General features: G+C 35.7%; 1 pseudogene; it reads left to right on the top strand.

Moving 5' to 3' along the window:
* The first annotated feature begins 1033 nt into the window (after positions 1 to 1033).
* LOC114031918 lies at positions 1034 to 1937 on the top strand (annotated as a pseudogene).
* Positions 1938 to 19301: the final 17364 nt, after the last annotated feature.

Below are 19301 nucleotides of genomic sequence, written 5' to 3'. Positions count from 1 at the left end.
TTTTTAGAATAAGAAATGATATAATTAAATATCAACATAACCATCATGATGCCATATCATAAAAGTAAAAGGAGAAGGCATCATAAAGAAAGACTTCATCCAAAATGCCAAATGTTGCAAAGAGTAGTAGAATGGGAGGTGGGAGGGGGCATTATTTAATAGTATTAAACCCATTAGTGACCTTGAATTGAACAATTTAAGCTGAGATGTGGAGAAAGAAGTTAAGATTTATGAGAATGAATTGTTGAGAGGGTAACAGATGAGACAGGAAGAAATCACAATAGTTTTAGTAACTGGTAGGATTAAGGAGTAATTATATTGTTTTATGATAGGAGAGATGTATATATCTATAGGCTGAGGAACAATGAATAGAGAAGGAGATACTAAAGGCATGAGAAACATTTCTTATGTTAGTTTAGGGAAGTGATTTCTCATTATTTCTTATTCTTTGATCTAAGGGTTGGTTGGATGTGGGAGGTGTAAAGGATATATCTGGAAAGGAAAATAATACAAAAACAAAAGATTTTTTTAAAAGGAAAGAAGAAATACATGAGAGATAGAATGATTGATGGAGAAAGGTTATAAAAGACATCAAGGAATAGTGTCAAAATTTGAGGGAAAGGGGTTAGCTTTATTCAAAATAAGGCCCCATTTTCCTTTTGGCTGAATTGAAGAAGATTGGTAAGGATATTGAGAGGCTTGGCAGAGTTTAGGCAGGGATTTGGGGGAGTTTGCATCAGGGTAGCATCAGTTATTATAACATCAGAGTCAATGCTGTGAATTCTTCTAGTAGTCTTGTGGGTAGCACTAGAGGGAATCAGAGTAGGAAAATGGTACGGGTTTTACTTTAAGTAAAAATTATGAGGTTAAAGAACTGAGATGTGAGAATGGCACAGAAGGCATCATTGAAGTGGATGGCCATAGGTTCCTGAACAGGTAGAGTGGAAAAGAAGATCAGAGCTCTCCCCAGGTGTCCTCATGCGAGTGACATCATCTTTAAACCCCACATGGCAATCCCTGAAGCACCTTCGAGATGTCCAGGGAAGACAGGGCTACCTGGAAGTCCAACTACTTCCTCAAGATCATCCAACTTTTGGATGATTATCCAAAATGCTTCATTGTGGGAGCAGACAATGTGGGCTCCAAGCAGATGCAGCAGATCTGGATGTCCCTCAGTGGGAAGGTCATAGTATTGATGGGAAAAATCACCATGATGCGCAAAGCCATTTGTGGATATCTGGAGAACAACCCTGCACTGGAGAAACTGCTGCCTCACATGGGGCTTTGTGTCCACCAAGGAAGATCTCATGGAGATTAGGGATATGCTTCTGTCCAATAAAGTGCCAGCTGCTGCCTATGCCAGTGCCATTGCCCCATGCCCCGTGCCAGCCCAGAACACTGGTCGGGGTCCTGAGAAGACTTCCTTCTTCCAGGCTCTGCGTGTTGCCACCAAGATTTCCAGGGGCACCATTGAAATCTTGAGTGATGTGCAGCTGATTAAGACTGGAGAAAAAGTGGGCACCAGCAAGGCCACCTTGTTGAACATGCTGAACATCTCCCCCTTCTCCCTTGGGCTGATCATTCAGCAAGTGTTTGACAATGGCAGCATCTACAACCCTGAAATGCTGGACATCACAGAGGAGACTTTGCACCTTCGGTTCTTAGAGGGTGTCCGAAACATTGCCAGCATCTGTCTGCATATTGGCTATTCGACTATTGCATCAGTACCCCACTCGATCATCAATGAGTACAAGTGGGTCTTGGCACCGTACCTGTGGAGACTGAATATACCTTCCCACCTGCTGAAAAGGAGAAGGCCTTCCTGTCCAACCCTTCAGCATTTACAATGACCACTGCTGCCACCACTCCTGCTAAGGTGGAAGCCAAGGAAAAATTGGAAGACTCTGATGAAGATGGGGTTTGGTCTATTTGATTAGACTACAGGAAACAACTATTTCAGCTAGTTCATTTGTGAAACAATGAAATAAAAGTACTCATTTATCTCTGGAAAAAAAAAAGATCAGAAAAAGCTAGGTAAAGTTGGATAATTGGAAGGAGTTGAAGGAGGGAAGACCAGAATGAAACAACATCCTTTTATTCTACACATCATTCAGATTAAGTCCTGGATTTTTTCTTTCCTCTTCTAATTTTATTTATACTCACAAAAATAAAAATAAAACTTCAAAGTAGAAAGGGACCTCAGAGGTCAGTTTTTTGGTGCAATCTGATATAGGTCATTTCAAAATAAGATTCTATTCATTTCTCATATGGTAATGAGTCCCTCCTTATTGGTCAGAATCAAAGCCAGAATACCATTTATCACTCTCATTTCCTCTATCTTCTTGAGTGTTCACTTTAATATTTTATGAATATATGAGTATTATCGATTTCAGTCACATTATCTTAGCTTTATAAGGGCATTCTTGAAAACCTCATTCAATCCTGTCATTTTATAAGTGTGAAAATTGTGTTCAAATAAGTTAGGTAAATTGTTCTAAGTCATACAGTTAGTGGATGTTCCAGTTCTCACTTCTGTGATCTGCCACATCAGCTATTAAAAACTAGTTGGTTGAAAGAAGGGTATCCTCTTTTTCAGAAGACAAGTTGCTTCTAGGACTTTTTGTGCAATAAAAAGAATAGATTACTAGCATTTGTACATTTAACCTTCAAGTCTATCTCTAGAAGTAAAGACTGCCATGAGAAGACAGCAATGAGCTACTTTGTCTTCTATAGGTCAATTAATCAATAAATATTTATCAACCACCTGTTATGTGTCAGGTACTGTGCTGAGGGCTGGGGATATAAAAAGGGGCAAAATACAGTTCCTTCCCTAAAGGAGCTAACAGTCTAATGAGTAAGATGGGTTGGAAAAGGTTTCCTGTAGAAGATGAGATTTTAATTGGGACTTAAAGGAAGTCAGGGAGGTCAGTAGTCAGAGTGGAGGAGAGAGAACATTCTAAACATGGGGAAACAGTCAGAGAAAATGCTCTGAACCAACAGGTGCAGTAAAATGATGTTGTATAAAAAGATTGTGTATAGAAGAGCTGTCGCAAAAATGAAACCCTTAGGTCTTGGCAACAGATTGGCTATAGGGGGCATAAGAGATAGGAAGGACTCCAGGATGACTCCTAGGTTATGAGCTTGAGAGATTTGAAGGAGAGTGTTGCTTTCTCTAGTAATAGAGAAGGTAGGAGGGAAGAGTGTTTAGGAGGAAAGATAATAAATTCTGTTTTGGACATATTGAGTTTAAGAAATCTATCGAACATTCAGTGTGACATGACTGAAAGGCAATTGGAGATGTGAAATTGGAGGTCAGCAGAGATTTGGGCAAGACAGGCAGATTTGAGAATCATCAGACTACATATGGTAGTTAAATCCATGGGTGCTGACAAGGTCACTAAGGGAAGTAGTATAGAGGGAGAAGAGAAGAGGGTCCAGAATAAAACTCTAAGGACCACCTACAGTTAGAGAGTGTTATCTGGAAGAGGATCCAGCAAAGGAGATAGGAAAAGTGTGATCAGATGGGTAAGAAGAGAACCAGGAGAAAATGGTATCTTGAAAACCTAGAAAGAAAGGAGTATCAAGGAGGAGAGAGTGATCAATAGTGTCAAAGACTACAGGGAGGTCAAAGAGAATTAGGATAGAGAAAAGGTCATTGGACCTGGCAATCGAGATCATTAGTAACGTTGAAGAGAGAAGTATTGGTGGAGTGATAAAAGTCAGAAGCTGATTTGTAAGGGGTTAGGATTACAGTGAGAGGAGACCAAATAGAGGCACCTATTGTAGATGACCTTTTCAAGAAATTTATCTACAAAGGGCACATTTTGTCTTGCTGAGGTTTATCTTCAAGATGTGTTGCTTCAGTTGTAGTAACTTCAAGTAATTTTCTAATTATGCTGCCTTTTGATTGTGCTCAAATATTTGTTGTTTCATCTCTTCCATTCCCTTTTTCAGCATATCTCCTCTTTATTAAGATTTTTCCATTCTAGTTCTAAACTATAGGTTATACAGATACATACATATATACACATAGACATGCATATATATGTATGTGTGTGTATTTATTTGTCTCTGTGTGTGTATCCATCCAACCTTTCTGGGGGTTAATAGGGTTTTTCAATTCTCATTTATGGGGGTCTCTTTTCTTCTAGATATTTCTTTTCAGTTTTTCCTCAATATTATTAAAAACAAGGGTTCTTAAGTCATGGTCCATGAACTTTTCAAAAATATAGTTAGGTGACTATATTGCAATATAAATGATTTCTTTTATAAACCTACATATTTTGTACATTAAAAAAAATAATCCTTGAGAAGGGATACATAGCTTTCAAAATATTTCCAAAGGAGTCTATGATACAAGAAGTTAAGAACCCCTACATTAAACTACTCCTTGTTCGTTCTATTTCAGATTACACATTTGGGAGTCAATTTCCTTATGAATATGCACGGCCTATATAACCACACTTCAACTCCAAACTCATTACCCACCTTATCTTTGTTCACATATTATTTTCCACCTACTCAAATGTTATGCTTTATGGAAAATCTTCCCAATTTTGCCAAGTTCAAAATGTCTATCCCCCACTGACTTCATTAACTTTTGTTGTTATTGTTCAGTCATTTCCAGTCATGTCCAACTCTTCAGGACCCCATTCAGAATTTTCTTCACAAAGATATTGGCATGGTTTGCCATTTCTTTCTCCAGTTCTGTTTGTAGGTAAGGAGACTGAGGCCAACAGGGTTAAGTGATTTGCCCAGGGTCACAAAACTGCTAGATGTCTGAGGCCAGATTTGAACTCAAGAAGATGAGTCTTTCTGATCCCAGGCCAGTGCTCTATCCATGGCACCACCTAGCTACCTGGCCTCATTAACTACTATGTCTAATTTCCTATGCACTTAACCATTGAAGATATTATAGCTGTTTTCATTATTCATCTACCTAATATGCTATATATCTTGAGAGCCGCCTTACCTAAACTTCACTTTTCCTTCAATAGCTATCATAGTATTTTGCATACATTAGGCACTTAAATGTTCAAAAAACATTCATTATTTTATTGATGTTAATTTGGCCTCCACCTATGAAAATAAAATCTGCTTGTATTTCTGGAGCTTTTCTTCAAGAGTTTCTGTAACTTAAACATAATCTTCCAGTTGTCAAGCCTTTGATGATGAACCTTGATGAACCTAGCTAGCTCAGAAAGCATAAATATAGTCCATTTTTGGGACTGTACTCACAGTCCTTGACTTTGTTAGAACCTAATGGAAATTCTGCTCTATCAGTATTATCACCATTTAAGTGATCTTGGGGTCAATTCCCCAACCAAATGAGTCACTTCAACAGAGACTTCATTCATAAAATTTTTTTTTTTAAATAAGAACACAAAATTGTATTATTAATGTGGGTTTTCAAGGAACCATATTTCTAGTAAAATATTCTAGTTGTCATTATTTTTTCCTATACCCCAGTGTTTTAGTCCTTCAAGTGCAGGGGAGAGGAATAGGTAGAAAGGAACAATATTTTTTTTCCTTTTGATAAGTGAAACCATGAAAGTCAACACAGGTCTAAAATAACCAATTTCTAAATTACAATTGAATGACCCTGTTGCAAATCAAAAACAAGGCTAGATAAATGAAAGAATTAAAAAAAAAGTTTTATTATTATTATTAATTGCTTAGCATCTGCTAAGCACATTGCATTAAACAATAAGAATAAAGTGGTCAAAGAAATTTATTGCACTCTTCCTTTCCTTCTGTCTCCCTTGTCTTGTGTTAGAATGTTTGTGGTAAAGAAATCTGAAAACTTGAGAGGTATAGCTATCTTTATATCTCTAGCACCTAGTACAATATCTTATACAACTATTAAAGATGTTTGATTGCCATAGAAACTCCCTCTACCAACACAGATTTCTGTCTAATATAGGGAATCATACATGAAAGGAGGATTAAATACCTAGAAGAAAGGACTGGATAATTCTCATGGAGATGATAGAGAATTAGTATATACCAGAGAGAAATTTTTTAAAAATCATTTATTTTCCTAGCTGACACGGAAGCTCAAGTTCCTTAATTATACTAAAAGTATTCCGGGTTTTATAACTTCAAACATTTCCTTAGTTAGAAATTTTCAAAGTGAATACTGAAATCATTACTTGAATGCTTTTCATCAGAGTCCATTAGGGAGAAATAAAAGATAAGAACTATTTCATTAGATAGCTTACATCATTGGCACTGTGTTGGATACTGAGTTCAGCTTTGTTGCTTTCTGATGAAGAGAAAAATAAAAGATAAAGAAGAATGTGTATTTGCCGCTTTATTTGATATGACCTAACTTACCAAACTCCACAATTTGATATGTAGGGGGAAAACTAATTATCTTTCATGTTCCATATAAGTCATGAGAGTTTAGGAGAGATGATACTATTTGCTAGAGAATTCATCTTGATTTTTAATGATAGGTAAAACTTAAATGTTTCAGTTCGTTTTGAATTATCTCCTCCAAATTCAGGTGTTTATCAAAAGTCTATTCAGACTTACTGTAGTCTTTTAGGTTTTATGAATACATTGAAAGGAATAACAGACAAAAAGAGTTGACAAATCCTAGGGAAAAGAATTGAGATTAAAAAACCAAGTACCTTCTGATGGTACCATATTAGTTGTAGTTCAAATAAATTCTAAGAACCAATTAATCAATCATTATGGAATGCCTATTAAGTGCAAGTCACTGTGATAGATACTACAAGAAAGAAGATAAAGAATCATAAAGTATGGTTCTTATCAGATATCATCTAGGGAGATATTTAAGGATCTTTTAATTTTGTTTGTTTGTTTGTTTTTTTGGCCAGGCAATAGGGTTAAGTGACTTGCCCAGGGCCACACAACTAGTGTCAAGTGTCTAAGGCTGTATTTGAACTCAGGTCCTCCTGATTCCAGGGTTTGGCGCTCTGTCTACTGCACCACCTAGGTGCTCAATATTTAAGGATCTTACAAGTTAACTGGGTAAATAGTGGTTATAGAGGATGTCTAAGTGAAAGGGTAATATCTATCTAGAAAAATTGTCCCTAATGACTTCCATTTTTATTTTTCTAATTGTGATTAAATCATTTCTAACCTAGCCCAACATGCACAATTTTCCCCCATCCAGGTTTCTGTCCTTTTTACTTATTCTTAAGTTATCTTAGGCAACCACAATAATAATAATGATAATGATAATTGCCATAAGTTCACAAAGTACTTTACATAAACATATCTCACTTGAGTCTTATAACAATGTGACATAGGTACAAGTAATAGCATCCCTACTCTTCAGAAGAGGAAACCAAAGCACAGGGTAAAGTGACTTCTTATACCATACTACCACTAAAGAAGGGATAAGGGGGAAACTATTTATCTAAAGACCATGTCACTAGGAAAATGTTTCTGTAATCTGATAGAAGAATTACATAAATCATGAAAGTTCATGGGAGGAGTTACTATTCTTTCCTAGCTCTGACTCTAGTCAGTATCACTCATATGGATCTCCAAATACACATTCTCAGAGAATGGAATATCTAAACAATTAGAGGAAGAAGTATGCCATCTGGTAGATTCCTAGTTTATCTAATTATTTTTATTAACTAGGTGATTAATTCAATTGTTTCTAATGTACATAAAGAGTCAGAGTGATCTTAGCACACTACAAGTATTGGTACAGCTTGGAGAATCCCTGATTGTCCTAGTTATGTCTTTGTATCATTTCCTTCAGAAAGTTCTGAAAGTTCAGAAGTTCTAAGACTGTCTTCATCACTGGCCTTTCCTTACTTTCTCTTCAGTGATGATGACCATTTTGTTGTTGCTGATTATTATTTATTTTTGCCTTTATTTGTATCTCCAGAGTTTAGCACATTGCCGAATACATATTAGAGGATTAATAAATGCTTGTTGACTGACTGACTAACTAACTATTCCTACATTTGGATCACTCAAATCCAGCACCTATGCTCAATTAAGTTTACAAAATTCAGTAATGTGAATGAATTTCAGTAATGTGCGGAAATTTTGAGGGTATCCATTATTGACTGTTATGATAAATCACAAACCCATTCTCATTGTTTATTATTTTATTATACCTATAAAGCATAAATCAACCTTTTTTTTAAAGGTTTTCCATTTAAGCCCTTAGCCAATTCAGAGACCTATCCTAAGCCCTCCTCAATGGAGGGAACTAACTTTTATTCTTAGTCTGCTCTATTTTTTTAAAGTTCTACATCCAGGTTTAGTTCTCTCTTTCAGTCCCTTGCATCCTTGGCCCCTTTTGGGGGCCAGCTTTAGGTCAAACCTGCTTTCAGTAAAGCCATCTGGTCCCACTATCCCTAAGTTCTGCTCTAGAAAAACCTTTGATACTTTATACAGCTCCTAACCAGCATCAGCAAATCCTGGATTCCATTTTCCAAGCTCTATTTTTTTTTCTCTTTCTCATATTTCATTTTTTCCTGATCTATACTGTAAATCTGGTTTAATATAAATAGTACTTGATAAGGAATCATACGATCATAGATTTAGAGCAAGAAGTGACCTTAAAAGGAATTTCATCCTACACCTTTATTTTGCAAGTGAGAGGCCCAGAAAGACTGTCTTGCCCAAGGTCACCATAAGCAGCTGAGCCAGTATATGAATTCAGATCCTCTACATAAAAAACCCTTCTCCCTTTCTACTGTACTATGCTTCCTTCAAAAGGAATGAATGAGATGGTCAAATAAGGAAGTGCCAAGAAAGATGAGAAAACACCCGTAAGGCCTCAGTATTTAGGTGGTGGATAAAGGAAGAGGAAACACTAAAAGTGAGCAGGATAAGTCATTGAGTTAGGGGTAGGTGAAGCAAGTTAGCAGTTTCATGGAAGGCAAGGAGAAAAAAAAAAGATTTCAACAAAGAAACAGGTAAGTAACTGCCAAATTCTGCCAGAAGGTTAAAATACATGAAGACACCATAGAGTTCATCAGATTTGGCCATTGAAAGGCTATTTATGATCTTGGAAAATAATAGTTTCAGTAACATAGTGGGATTGGAAGTCATATTGTAGGGTAATGGTTAGTGGTAAGGGGTGGGAAATAGTGAGCGAATATATGAATTTCCAGCCCTAAAGAACTACCAATTATGTATAGGACTATAAGATCTATCCTCTAAGGCTGTCTTCTGTGAAACTCCTAGAACAGTACTAACACATAGAATTATAGGAAAGCTTTCCAAAGGGTACTTGGGCCAAACTACTTTGTTACAGTTTTTTTTTTTTTGCTCTGTTTCATTGTTATCCATCCTTCCCATTGCCTTCCCCCTACTCTGTTTACTTGCTAGCAATACTTAAAGATGAATTTCTTTTATGTAATAAATTCTTCGGAGGAGCTGAGGAATGCCTTATTACACAAACAAAAGGCTATATAAAACTAGTCTAGCCACTTATTTTCCAGTGATGGTCATTTCATTAAAGAAAATGACTTTGTTTAATATTAGTGTTATTATTTTTATTGCTTTTTTTCTTTGCCTTGAAATTGTTTCCTGTTGATTCATGTATTAGAAAATACTTGCTCCTGGGGCAAATCTTGGATGTATTAATATTGACAGATGTTGGAATATATGAAGAGGAATTAAAATACCAAAAACTGAGTTTTAGCACCACGTCTGCTATGCTCCCTTCAAGTAAATAAAGGACATGACTTCCCCAGCATCAGAATCACATGTTTGTTTTGGAGATTATGCAAAAGTTGTCTGCTTCTGTCTCCTTATGGCAGTTAACTGGTGCTATGATTTCCCCCCCTTCATAACATGTGAATTTTTCAAAGATTTGTATTCAGTGTAGCATAGCTAATCAACACTCTGATTAATGTGACCCCAATAGTTTATATTACATTCTTTACTTGTGCTTCAAAACATCTGGGAAACAAGCATCTTTCTCAGAGAGGCTTATATGACCCGTACTGTGTGGAGGATTGCTAACAGTACCAGATGACAAGTTAAAATTTCTGTTAAATGACCTTTTCCCCTCTAATTATATGTTGTCAATTAATTGTTTTGACTCACAGTTCATTCATTTGGCTGGTTGTTTGGGTACAAAAAAAACATAGCCTTAGGGACTCCGAGGGTTTTTAAAAAATAATTATAATATTTCTTTCTTTGATATAAACACACAAACATATCTCCACAGTCACACCAGGTTAAATGTTTGAAACTGATGGATCCCAGGGTTGACTATCTTTGTATCAAAGCCTTACTTATGTCCTATTATTTTGTCCAGATACAAAATTTCATGCATTTTATCTCTTGTCACAGTCCCTGCCAAGCTTTGCCAAGGACCTAGCCTCCAGGGGTATCCCTTCAAATATCTGCACAGTGAATGAGCTTCCACAGCCTGTTGTTCACTTGGCCACTAAGCTAAAATCTACCTTGCTCTACTGGGTGGGAAAGAGACATGGGCTAAATCTTGCTTTCTATTATATTCTTTCTTTTGAGGCTCACTTGAAGAACGAGAGGAAGCAATTTCCTGCACCATGGTTTCCTTCCATTATCTTTCATCCTCACTACAAATCATTCTACATCAGGAGGAGATGAGATGAGAAAATCAGCTCTGTAACAAAACTGAGCTATATTTCCTCTTTACAGTAGCTGTCCAATAGTGTAACTTACAATTGTTTCCCTCTAAAATTAATTATTATTGTTTTGCCATGCTTCTGTTCTAGTCTTTCTTTTCTTCTTTTCCTCTCTTCCCTGCCCCCACTCCCCTCCCCTCTGCTCCTATTTTCAGGAGCAGTACCCTTTCACTTTGCAACTTAGGGAACTTGACCAATGATCTACTACTATCTTTAGAAAGTGCTAAGGGAAAGAAGTGATTGGTATGTCCCTTGAAAATGATGCGTTTCTCTGGCTTCTGAAACATTCCTGAATATTTTAATCCCTTCTTACACACAAAGAGTAGGGGTTTATAGGGGTTTATGACTGTGTCCTGAAATGCAACCAAAATCAGGTGTACATGTGTATATATGTGTGTGTGTGTGTGTGTGTGTGTGTGTGTGTGTGTGTCAAGGCACATTGAGGCCAAATTTGAATAATTTAGGTTTTCTTACATAAAAAATAATCTTGATTTAATATCATCAGGGTTGTTGCTGTTAGTTGCCATTTATATAAAAATTCACTTGATGTCTCTTAATTTTTAATTCAGTCCAATTCCACAGACATTTATCAAGGCCTTACCTACTATTTTTCAGGTATTGTATTGGGTTCTAATCATAAAAAGATGAAAATAAATGCCTCCCCTTCCCTGAAGAAACTTGTCTTCTTTTTGGATAGAGAATCACTAAAGACTGAAACATTAAGAATGAAATATATCTATAATATAGGAAATATATTTTATATTTCAAATTCTATCTATATTACATTTATGCATGTGTATAACTATATTTAGATATACATAAGTACATCTTACATTTTAGAGATATAAGTTGGTTACTACTTTATGTTGATTTGCCTTTTTATTCCTTAAAGAATGCAGAAATCAGTGATTGCAGGATATCAGATGTAGTTCCTATTGTTACACTGTTTTTTTTTGCAATTGTTTTTGTCCAAAAATTTCTTAGCTTTCAACTATTCTACTAAATTACACAATGGGTAAAAACGATGTCCACAGAAGGGTGTCCCCCGTTTCATTGAACAGTAATTTTAAGTCACAGTATTACCTTAAAATATTTAATCTTGGAGGGGGAATTATCTATGTAAAGATAGCTTCACATTACAATAAAGATTATTTCTGTGAAATAATGGTTCCAGCTGATTTTTCACATTATGTCATCTAGTACTAGTATCATTAATCACATAGATTTGATTATCATTCTCTCCGTCCTAATGACTGAATTGAATAGTTGTTCCTAGTAGGTGCCATGAAACTTACTAGCAAGTAGTTACAAATAACATTAAGAAGTAGTTTTCAAAATGGCTTAAAAATATGCACAAATATCTTATTTTTCCTATTACCTGATTGTGTTAGAGATTCAAAAGTGTTTTCTTAGTAACAGCATGGAACTCACTTGAAAATGTCAAGACTCTAATGTTAAGTCAGGAAGGAAGGAAGGAAAGGAGAGAGGGAAGGAGAGAGGGAGGAAGGGAAGAAGGAAAGAATTTATTAAATTCCTTCCTGTGTGCCAGGTACATGATAAGTACTTTACAAATATGATCTCATTTGATCCTAACAACAATCCTGTAAGGTATCTGTTATTATTAATCATATTTTACAGTTATTTAACAACTGATCAAATAAGACTCTAAACATAATAGAGTCTTGACATTTTCAAGTGAGTTCCATGCCTCTATTCAACTATTCAATTCAGTCATTGAGATGGAGAGAATGGTAATCAAATCTATGAGACAGACAGAGTAAAATGGCTTGCCCACGGTCACAAAGACTGTAAGGATCTGAGCTCAAATTTGAATTCAGGTCTTCCTGACTCTAGGCTCTATAACACTATAACACCTAGGTTCCTATCTTCTCCAGTTGATTGCCCCCCTACTATCCCTAGTCTCCCACTAACCTTCAATCTTTCACTGTCTACTGGCTACTTCTCCATTACCTACAAACATACCCTTATCTCCCCTGTCCTTACAAAAACAAAACAAAACAAAACAAAACAAAAAAACCCTCATCTTACCTGTCCATCCTCTCATCCTACATCTTTCCTTCCCTTTTTGTCTAAATTTGAGAAAATAAACTGCAATAGGTGCTTCCACTTTCTCTTTTCTTATTCTCTTCTTTATCCTCTGTAGTCTTTTTCACCAAACTTGGTATTTAACTACTCACTCCAAAGTTACCAAAAACCCCTTTTAAAAATATTTTTAACATTCCTTTCTTTTTCAATTTTGAGTTCCAAATTCTCTTCTTCTCTCCCATGCCCTTCCCCACCCACAGAGAAGGCAAGCAATAAGATATCAATTATACATGTGAAATCTTCCAAATATATACCCATATTAGCTAGATTTCAAGAAAAGCAAGAAAAATAAAGAAAGCAAGGAAATCATGCTTCAATTCACACTCAGAATCCATCAGTTATCTTTTTGGAGGTGGCATTTTTTCATCATGAGTCTTTTGGAATTGTCTTGGATGATTATATTAATCAGAGTAACCAAAGTCCTTCACAGTTGATCATCATTACATTTCTTTTACCATGCACAATGATCTCGTGATTTGTCCCACTTAACTTTGCATCAGTTCATATAAATCTTACCATCTTTTGTTTTGTTGTTGTTGTTTTTTTCTGAAACCACCCCCTTGTCATTTCATATAGCGCAGTAATAATCAGTAATAAACAGTATAGCACAGCACCATAATCATACGCTACAACTTTTTCAGCAAATCCCAAATCGATGAAAATCCCCTCAATTCTCAATGCTTTGCCAACACAAAAAGAACTTCTCTAAATAATTTTATACATATGGGTCCTTTTCCTTTTTCTTTCATCTCTTTGGGGTACAGACCTGGTAGTGGTATTGCTGAATCAAAGGGTATGCACAGTTTTATAGTCCTTTGGGTATAGTTCCTAATTATTTTCCAGAATGGTTGTACCAATTCACAACTCTACCAACAATTCATTCATATACTTATAGCTCCCTCATCCCTTCCAGCATTTGTCATTTATGATATGTGTGAGGTGGTACCTAAGACTTGTTTTAATTTCCATTTCTCTAATAAATAGGGATTTAGGAGTTTTCATTTTGGGGATCTATTTCAGGAGATAAATGGTAGATTCTTTCACTTTTTTTTTTAACCTTGTGGATCTAAGATATCAGGCCAGTTTTTTTTTATCATTTCTTGAAATATGATATCGAGGCTCTTTCTTTGATCATGGCTTTCAGGTAGTCCATTAATTTTTAAATTATCTCTCCACAATTTGTTTTCCATGTCAGTTTTTTTTTTCAAATCATATACATCACATATTATTCTGTTTTTTTTTATTCTTTTGACTGTTTAATTGTTTCTTGATGTCTCATGGAGTCATTAGCTTCCACTTGCTCAATTCTCAATTTGTTTTGGCTAGGCAATGGGGTTAAGTGACTTGCCCAGCTAGTAAGTGTCAAGTGTCTGAGGCCAGATTTGAACTCAGGTCCTCCTGATTCCAGGGCTGGTACTCTATCCACTCAATTCTAATTTTTAAGGAATTATTTTCTTCAGTAAGATTTTGTATGTCTTTCCATTTGGTCAATTCCGCTTTTTAAAAAGTTATTTTCTTCAATGAATTTGTGTATCTCCTTTTCCATTCGACCTATTCCACTTTTTTAACGAGTTATTTTCTTTAGTAAATTTTTGTGCCTCTTTTACCATTAGGCCAATTTTATTTTTTAAAGTTGTTATTTTCTTCAGTATTTTTTATGCCTCAACAGCCCCAAGCTGCTATCTTGTCATAATTTTCTTGTATCACTCTAATTTCAATACCCAATTTTTCCTCTACCATTCTTATTTGATTTTGAAGGTAATTTTGAACCTTTTAAGGAATTTTTGGTGATATTGTGTCCAACTTACTTTTTTTTTTCCTTTGAAACTTTGCTTGTAGCTATTTTGACATCATTGTCTTCTTTTGAGTTTGTGTCTTTACCCTCCCTATCACCATAGTAGATTTTTATTATTAGGTTCTGTTGTTGTTTGCTCATTTTCCAGGCTATTTCTTGAGTTTGAACTTCAAGTTAAATTTGGGCTCTGATCCCATTTTGGGTTTTGGTGTAGAAGCACTGTCCTAAGCTTCAGGGTTTTTTGCATTGCTCTTTATACAGCTAGTTCTGGTGGTTTGGAAGTTTTTGTTGCTTCCAAGGTGATGTGACCTAGGGATCACATCACTGCTATCCTCATATACAATTTGGTTTCTACCCTGAAAGGACCCCTGATTCCCTGGGATAGCAAGTGATATAGCTCCTCAGGGTCCCTACTCCCTTGTGACCAAAAGTGCTCCTCTCTAGCCTTGAACTGTGATCTGGGAGTGGTTAGAGGTAAAGAAGGTGTTCTGTGCCCAATGGTAGCACATAGATCTTCTGTAATCTCTTTTTGACCAGTTGCTTGATCTCCTTACTATATCTTTTTTAGAGCTCCTGAAGCTTCTGTTGTTGCTACTAACAAGTCCCATCACTGATATATATCCACATGGACTCCATGCCAGCCTCCACTCTGTGTCATACATCTCAGGCTGGGAGAATGTCTCATCCTGACCTTTTTTTTGGCTCTACCACTTCAGAATTTGATTTGATGAGTTATTTTAAAGTTGGTTGAAGGGTAGTACTAGAAGAGCTTGGCTGTAACGGTTCCTCTACTCAGCAATGTTGGTTGGCTCTGCCTCTGGAAGTGATGCAAATGCCTTTCTTTGCTTCTCTTAATAGGTATTTTATTTTTTTCCACTTACAGGTAAATATAGTTTTCAACATTCATTTCTGTAAAATTTTGAGTTCCAAATTTTTCTCCCTCCCTCCTCTTTCCCCAAGATAGCAAGCAATCTGATATAGGCTATACATGTACAATCATGTTAAACATATTTTCACAATTAGTCATGGTATGAAAGAAGAATCAGAACAAAAAGGAAAAACCATAAGAAAGAAAAAAAACAAAAAGTGGAAATAATATGCTTCAATCTGCATTCAGACTCCATAGTTCTTTCTCTGGATATGGTTAGCATTTTCTATCATGAGTCTTTTGGAATTGTCTTGGATCATTCTATTGCTGAGAAGAGCTAAGTCTATCAATGTTGGTCATTGCACAGTGTTGCTGTTACTGTGTACAATGATCTCTTGGTTCTGCTCACTTCACTCAGCATCAGTTTATGTCTTTCCAGGTTTTTCTGAAGTCCACCTGCTCATCATTTCTTATTGAACAATAGTATTCAATTACATTTATATACAACAACTTGTTTAGCCATACACCAGTTGATGGGTATCCCCTAAATTTCAAATTCTTTGCCATCACAAAAAGAGCTGCTACAAATATTTTTTGCACACATGGGTCCTTTTCCCTTTTTATGATCTTTTTGGGATAGAGACCTAATTATGGTATTACTGGACCAAAGGGTATGCACAGTTTTATAGCCCTTTGGGAATTGTTTCAAATTGCTCTTCAGGATGGTTGTATCAGTTCACAACTCTACCAACAATGCATTAGTGTTTCAATTTTCCCACATCTTCTCCAACATTTATTATTTTCCTGTCTTATTAGCCAATCGGATAGGTGTGAGGTGGTACCTCAGAGTTGTTTTAATTCACACACAAATGTCTGTCTTAAAGAAAGAGGGGAAATGGTTAAAGCATCTTGAAAACCTTTGAGTATAATTCTAGCAACAAACTATGTAACCATCCACCATGACAAACCTAGTTCATTTGTGAACATGGTCACTAAATAGTGGGTAACCAGGACAATGTTTTTTGGGCCATAACAACAAATGCAGTTGTCTATAATTTGGGAATAATAAATTCAGTGAAGTGATAGTATATATTCAAATTCATACTTTTCATAGCTATTGTATAGAATAAGGCAGTTGGTACCAGCCCAGTGGAAATATGCAGTGTGAGTTCAAGTAATGTGACAAATCATTAGGATCTATAATTCACAATAATGGAGGCCTAGTTGTACTCAGTTATGAACAGAAATTGATCAGCATTAGTGGAGAGAGTACAAATAAATTGATTCTTGAAGTTTTGAAACAGAACATTCAGAAATGGATAACTTAAAATTCCATTTTGAGCTAGGATATAAGAGAGTTTTAATAATATCATTTTGATTTATAGAAAAGAACCATTTAACTCATCCAATTGTGTCATATTGACACATATTTGTTTGACACAGTTCTCTATTAATCCTTTCAAAAGAGTGCTGCCAAGGAAACATAAAATGTTGATGGAACCTTCTTCTGTCAAAAATTTAATAATCTAGTATCCCAGAATAAAAATCTTTCTGAAGAAGAAATATTGTAAATGATGTCAGAATAATGATGCTGAATAAAAGTGTTCTGTGAATACACACACATTTGTATATGTATATGTGTATAAATATAAATATATCTCTACCTGTGATTTCATTGTTATAGGGAGCTCTAGGACAGAAAAGTGCCTCTATCAAAGTAGATATGCACCCTCTTTTGCAACTTATGGTCCTAGAGAGTTTCCTTGAGCACTGACATTAAGTGACCTACATAAAGTCTCAGAGATGATAGCTAGGGTTTGTTGTGGATAGAGCACTGGACATGGAGTCTGAAAGACCTCAGGTCAAAGCCCACTTCAGACAGTTTGGAGGCATATGATCATAGACAAGTCATTTAAACTCTATCTGCTTCAGGGGCCTCATAGGTAAAATGGGATAATAACGGTACCTGCTTCCCAGAATTTTTGTGAGAAACATATGAGATATATTCGTAAAGTGCTTTGCAAACCTTAAATTGTTATATAAATGCTATCATCATCCTCATCCTCATCCTCATCCTCACCATCAAGTGGTCAGTAAGTGTCTGAGTCAGTACTTGAACCTTTTCCTTCTTGACTCTTCTTCTTCTTCCCTCTCCACCTTGGCATCTTGTAGTATCTAGGCCAATGGCACAATTGGATGTATTGGGGCAAGAGCACTAGGTCCGATATTATTTTACAAGCAATGAGGTCTTGATAACACTTTTTAGCCCTATGCCAATTCAGCGTCTTAGAAGTAATAGTTTCCTTTAAAAAAAAAAAATTTTCACCTTTTACATGAAGCTTTTCTTGATTCCTCCAGATGTTAGCTCCCCCCAGTTATTTTGTATTTACTCTTTTACTTTATATGTATGCATGTTGTTTACCTCCATAGGATGTGAAGTTCTTGAAGGAAGAGGACATTTCTTTTTTGTCTTCGTATCACAAGCTATTAGCACAGCACCTATCACATACTAGCAGGCTACTAATAAGTGCTTGATTGATTGATTGATTCAACAGCTGTTAAAGGGCTAATAGAGGTAAAAGAAAAGAAGACTTTGCAGGAAGCCGAGGATAATGGCATCTTATCCTTCTGGATAGCAGTTTTGTGTCTGAGTACATCTTTTAGGCTCAAGCCTTGAATTTTGTAAAGTTTGTGATCATGTAGTCTAGATATAGAAAGAAAAGATAGATATGAATTTATTTTGTCTGTTACAGAAAGAGTAAAATCTTTATTTCATTTAAAAATCTCATCCCAATTTTACATTTTAAGAAGTTCATGTTTTTTTTTTAAGTGATTTATCTAAATTGTAATGGATACTGTCCAATTCATGGTTGTTTAAAAATGCTGCCTTACCTAAGTCAGTTTATTGTGGTTTCAACAGGTCGTTAATTACATATGGACAGACACTTAATGTTTGTTCAGAGAACAGTGTGAAAATGCTATATTTTTAGCATTTACTCAGTTCATTACATTCATTCATTTGCCATTCCCCTAATAATCCTGGGCATTACACTGAATGTTTGAACTAATAGTTAATTATTCGTTACAGATCTGTTGGGAATTCTTCACTAATCCCTAGGGTTTGAAGACCTGTCCCTGTCTCCCTATTCCTCACCCCCCACACCAAACCCCAACCTTTCAAGATTGGATTGCATTTGAATAACACAATGGCTCTATGGTGTTAAGTCATTTTCAATCATTTTTGAACCTTTCTGGAAAAGATTTAGTTTTGTATTTCCAATTGTCACTGGGAAATAAATATTGATTTCTTTTGAGATGAATTTCAAAGGGCAAGTTATATTGCTTTAAATGACCTCTTATTCCCAAGAAAGTCACCCAAGTCATTTTAAAGGACCAATATGAATGTAGAAAAGTTCATTTCTATCATCCAGAGAACCGTGTGCCATTTTCCTTTTTGTACTCTGATTTTATATTCATAACTTGTAACTGCTTATAATTTGTGTTTGATGATAACCATCCACATACATCTTCTTAAAGTTTCATGCTGAAAGGTAGTATCCTGTGGTTGAGCCAGTCTTAGAGCCAACAAAACCAGGGTTAAAGTCTTATCTCGAATAAGCCCTGGAAGCATATACTATAGAGTCAAGCTTTTTTATTCCTCCCTTTCCCAAACAATTTTTAAGCTAAAGAACAATAAGAATGAGTTCCTTCACTAGGAATCCTGCACATCAAAGAAATAACAGAGATGGACAAAAATAAGTAAGTAATGAAACAAATTATATCAATTTTGACAAGTAAGAAGACCACTATATATGCTTCATCTCTCACTCTCTCAGGGAATTGTAACCTATTACTCACTGTGGCAAGACTTCATACAAAGATGTGATAAAATTTGGGGATCCAGTTGTTTTCA

The sequence above is a fragment of the Vombatus ursinus genome, unplaced genomic scaffold, assembly GCF_900497805.2.
Source record: "Vombatus ursinus unplaced genomic scaffold, bare-nosed wombat genome assembly UNPS02015255.1, whole genome shotgun sequence".
Classification (NCBI taxonomy): Eukaryota; Metazoa; Chordata; class Mammalia; order Diprotodontia; family Vombatidae; genus Vombatus; species Vombatus ursinus.
This window is presented reverse-complemented; position numbering and strand designations above follow the sequence as displayed.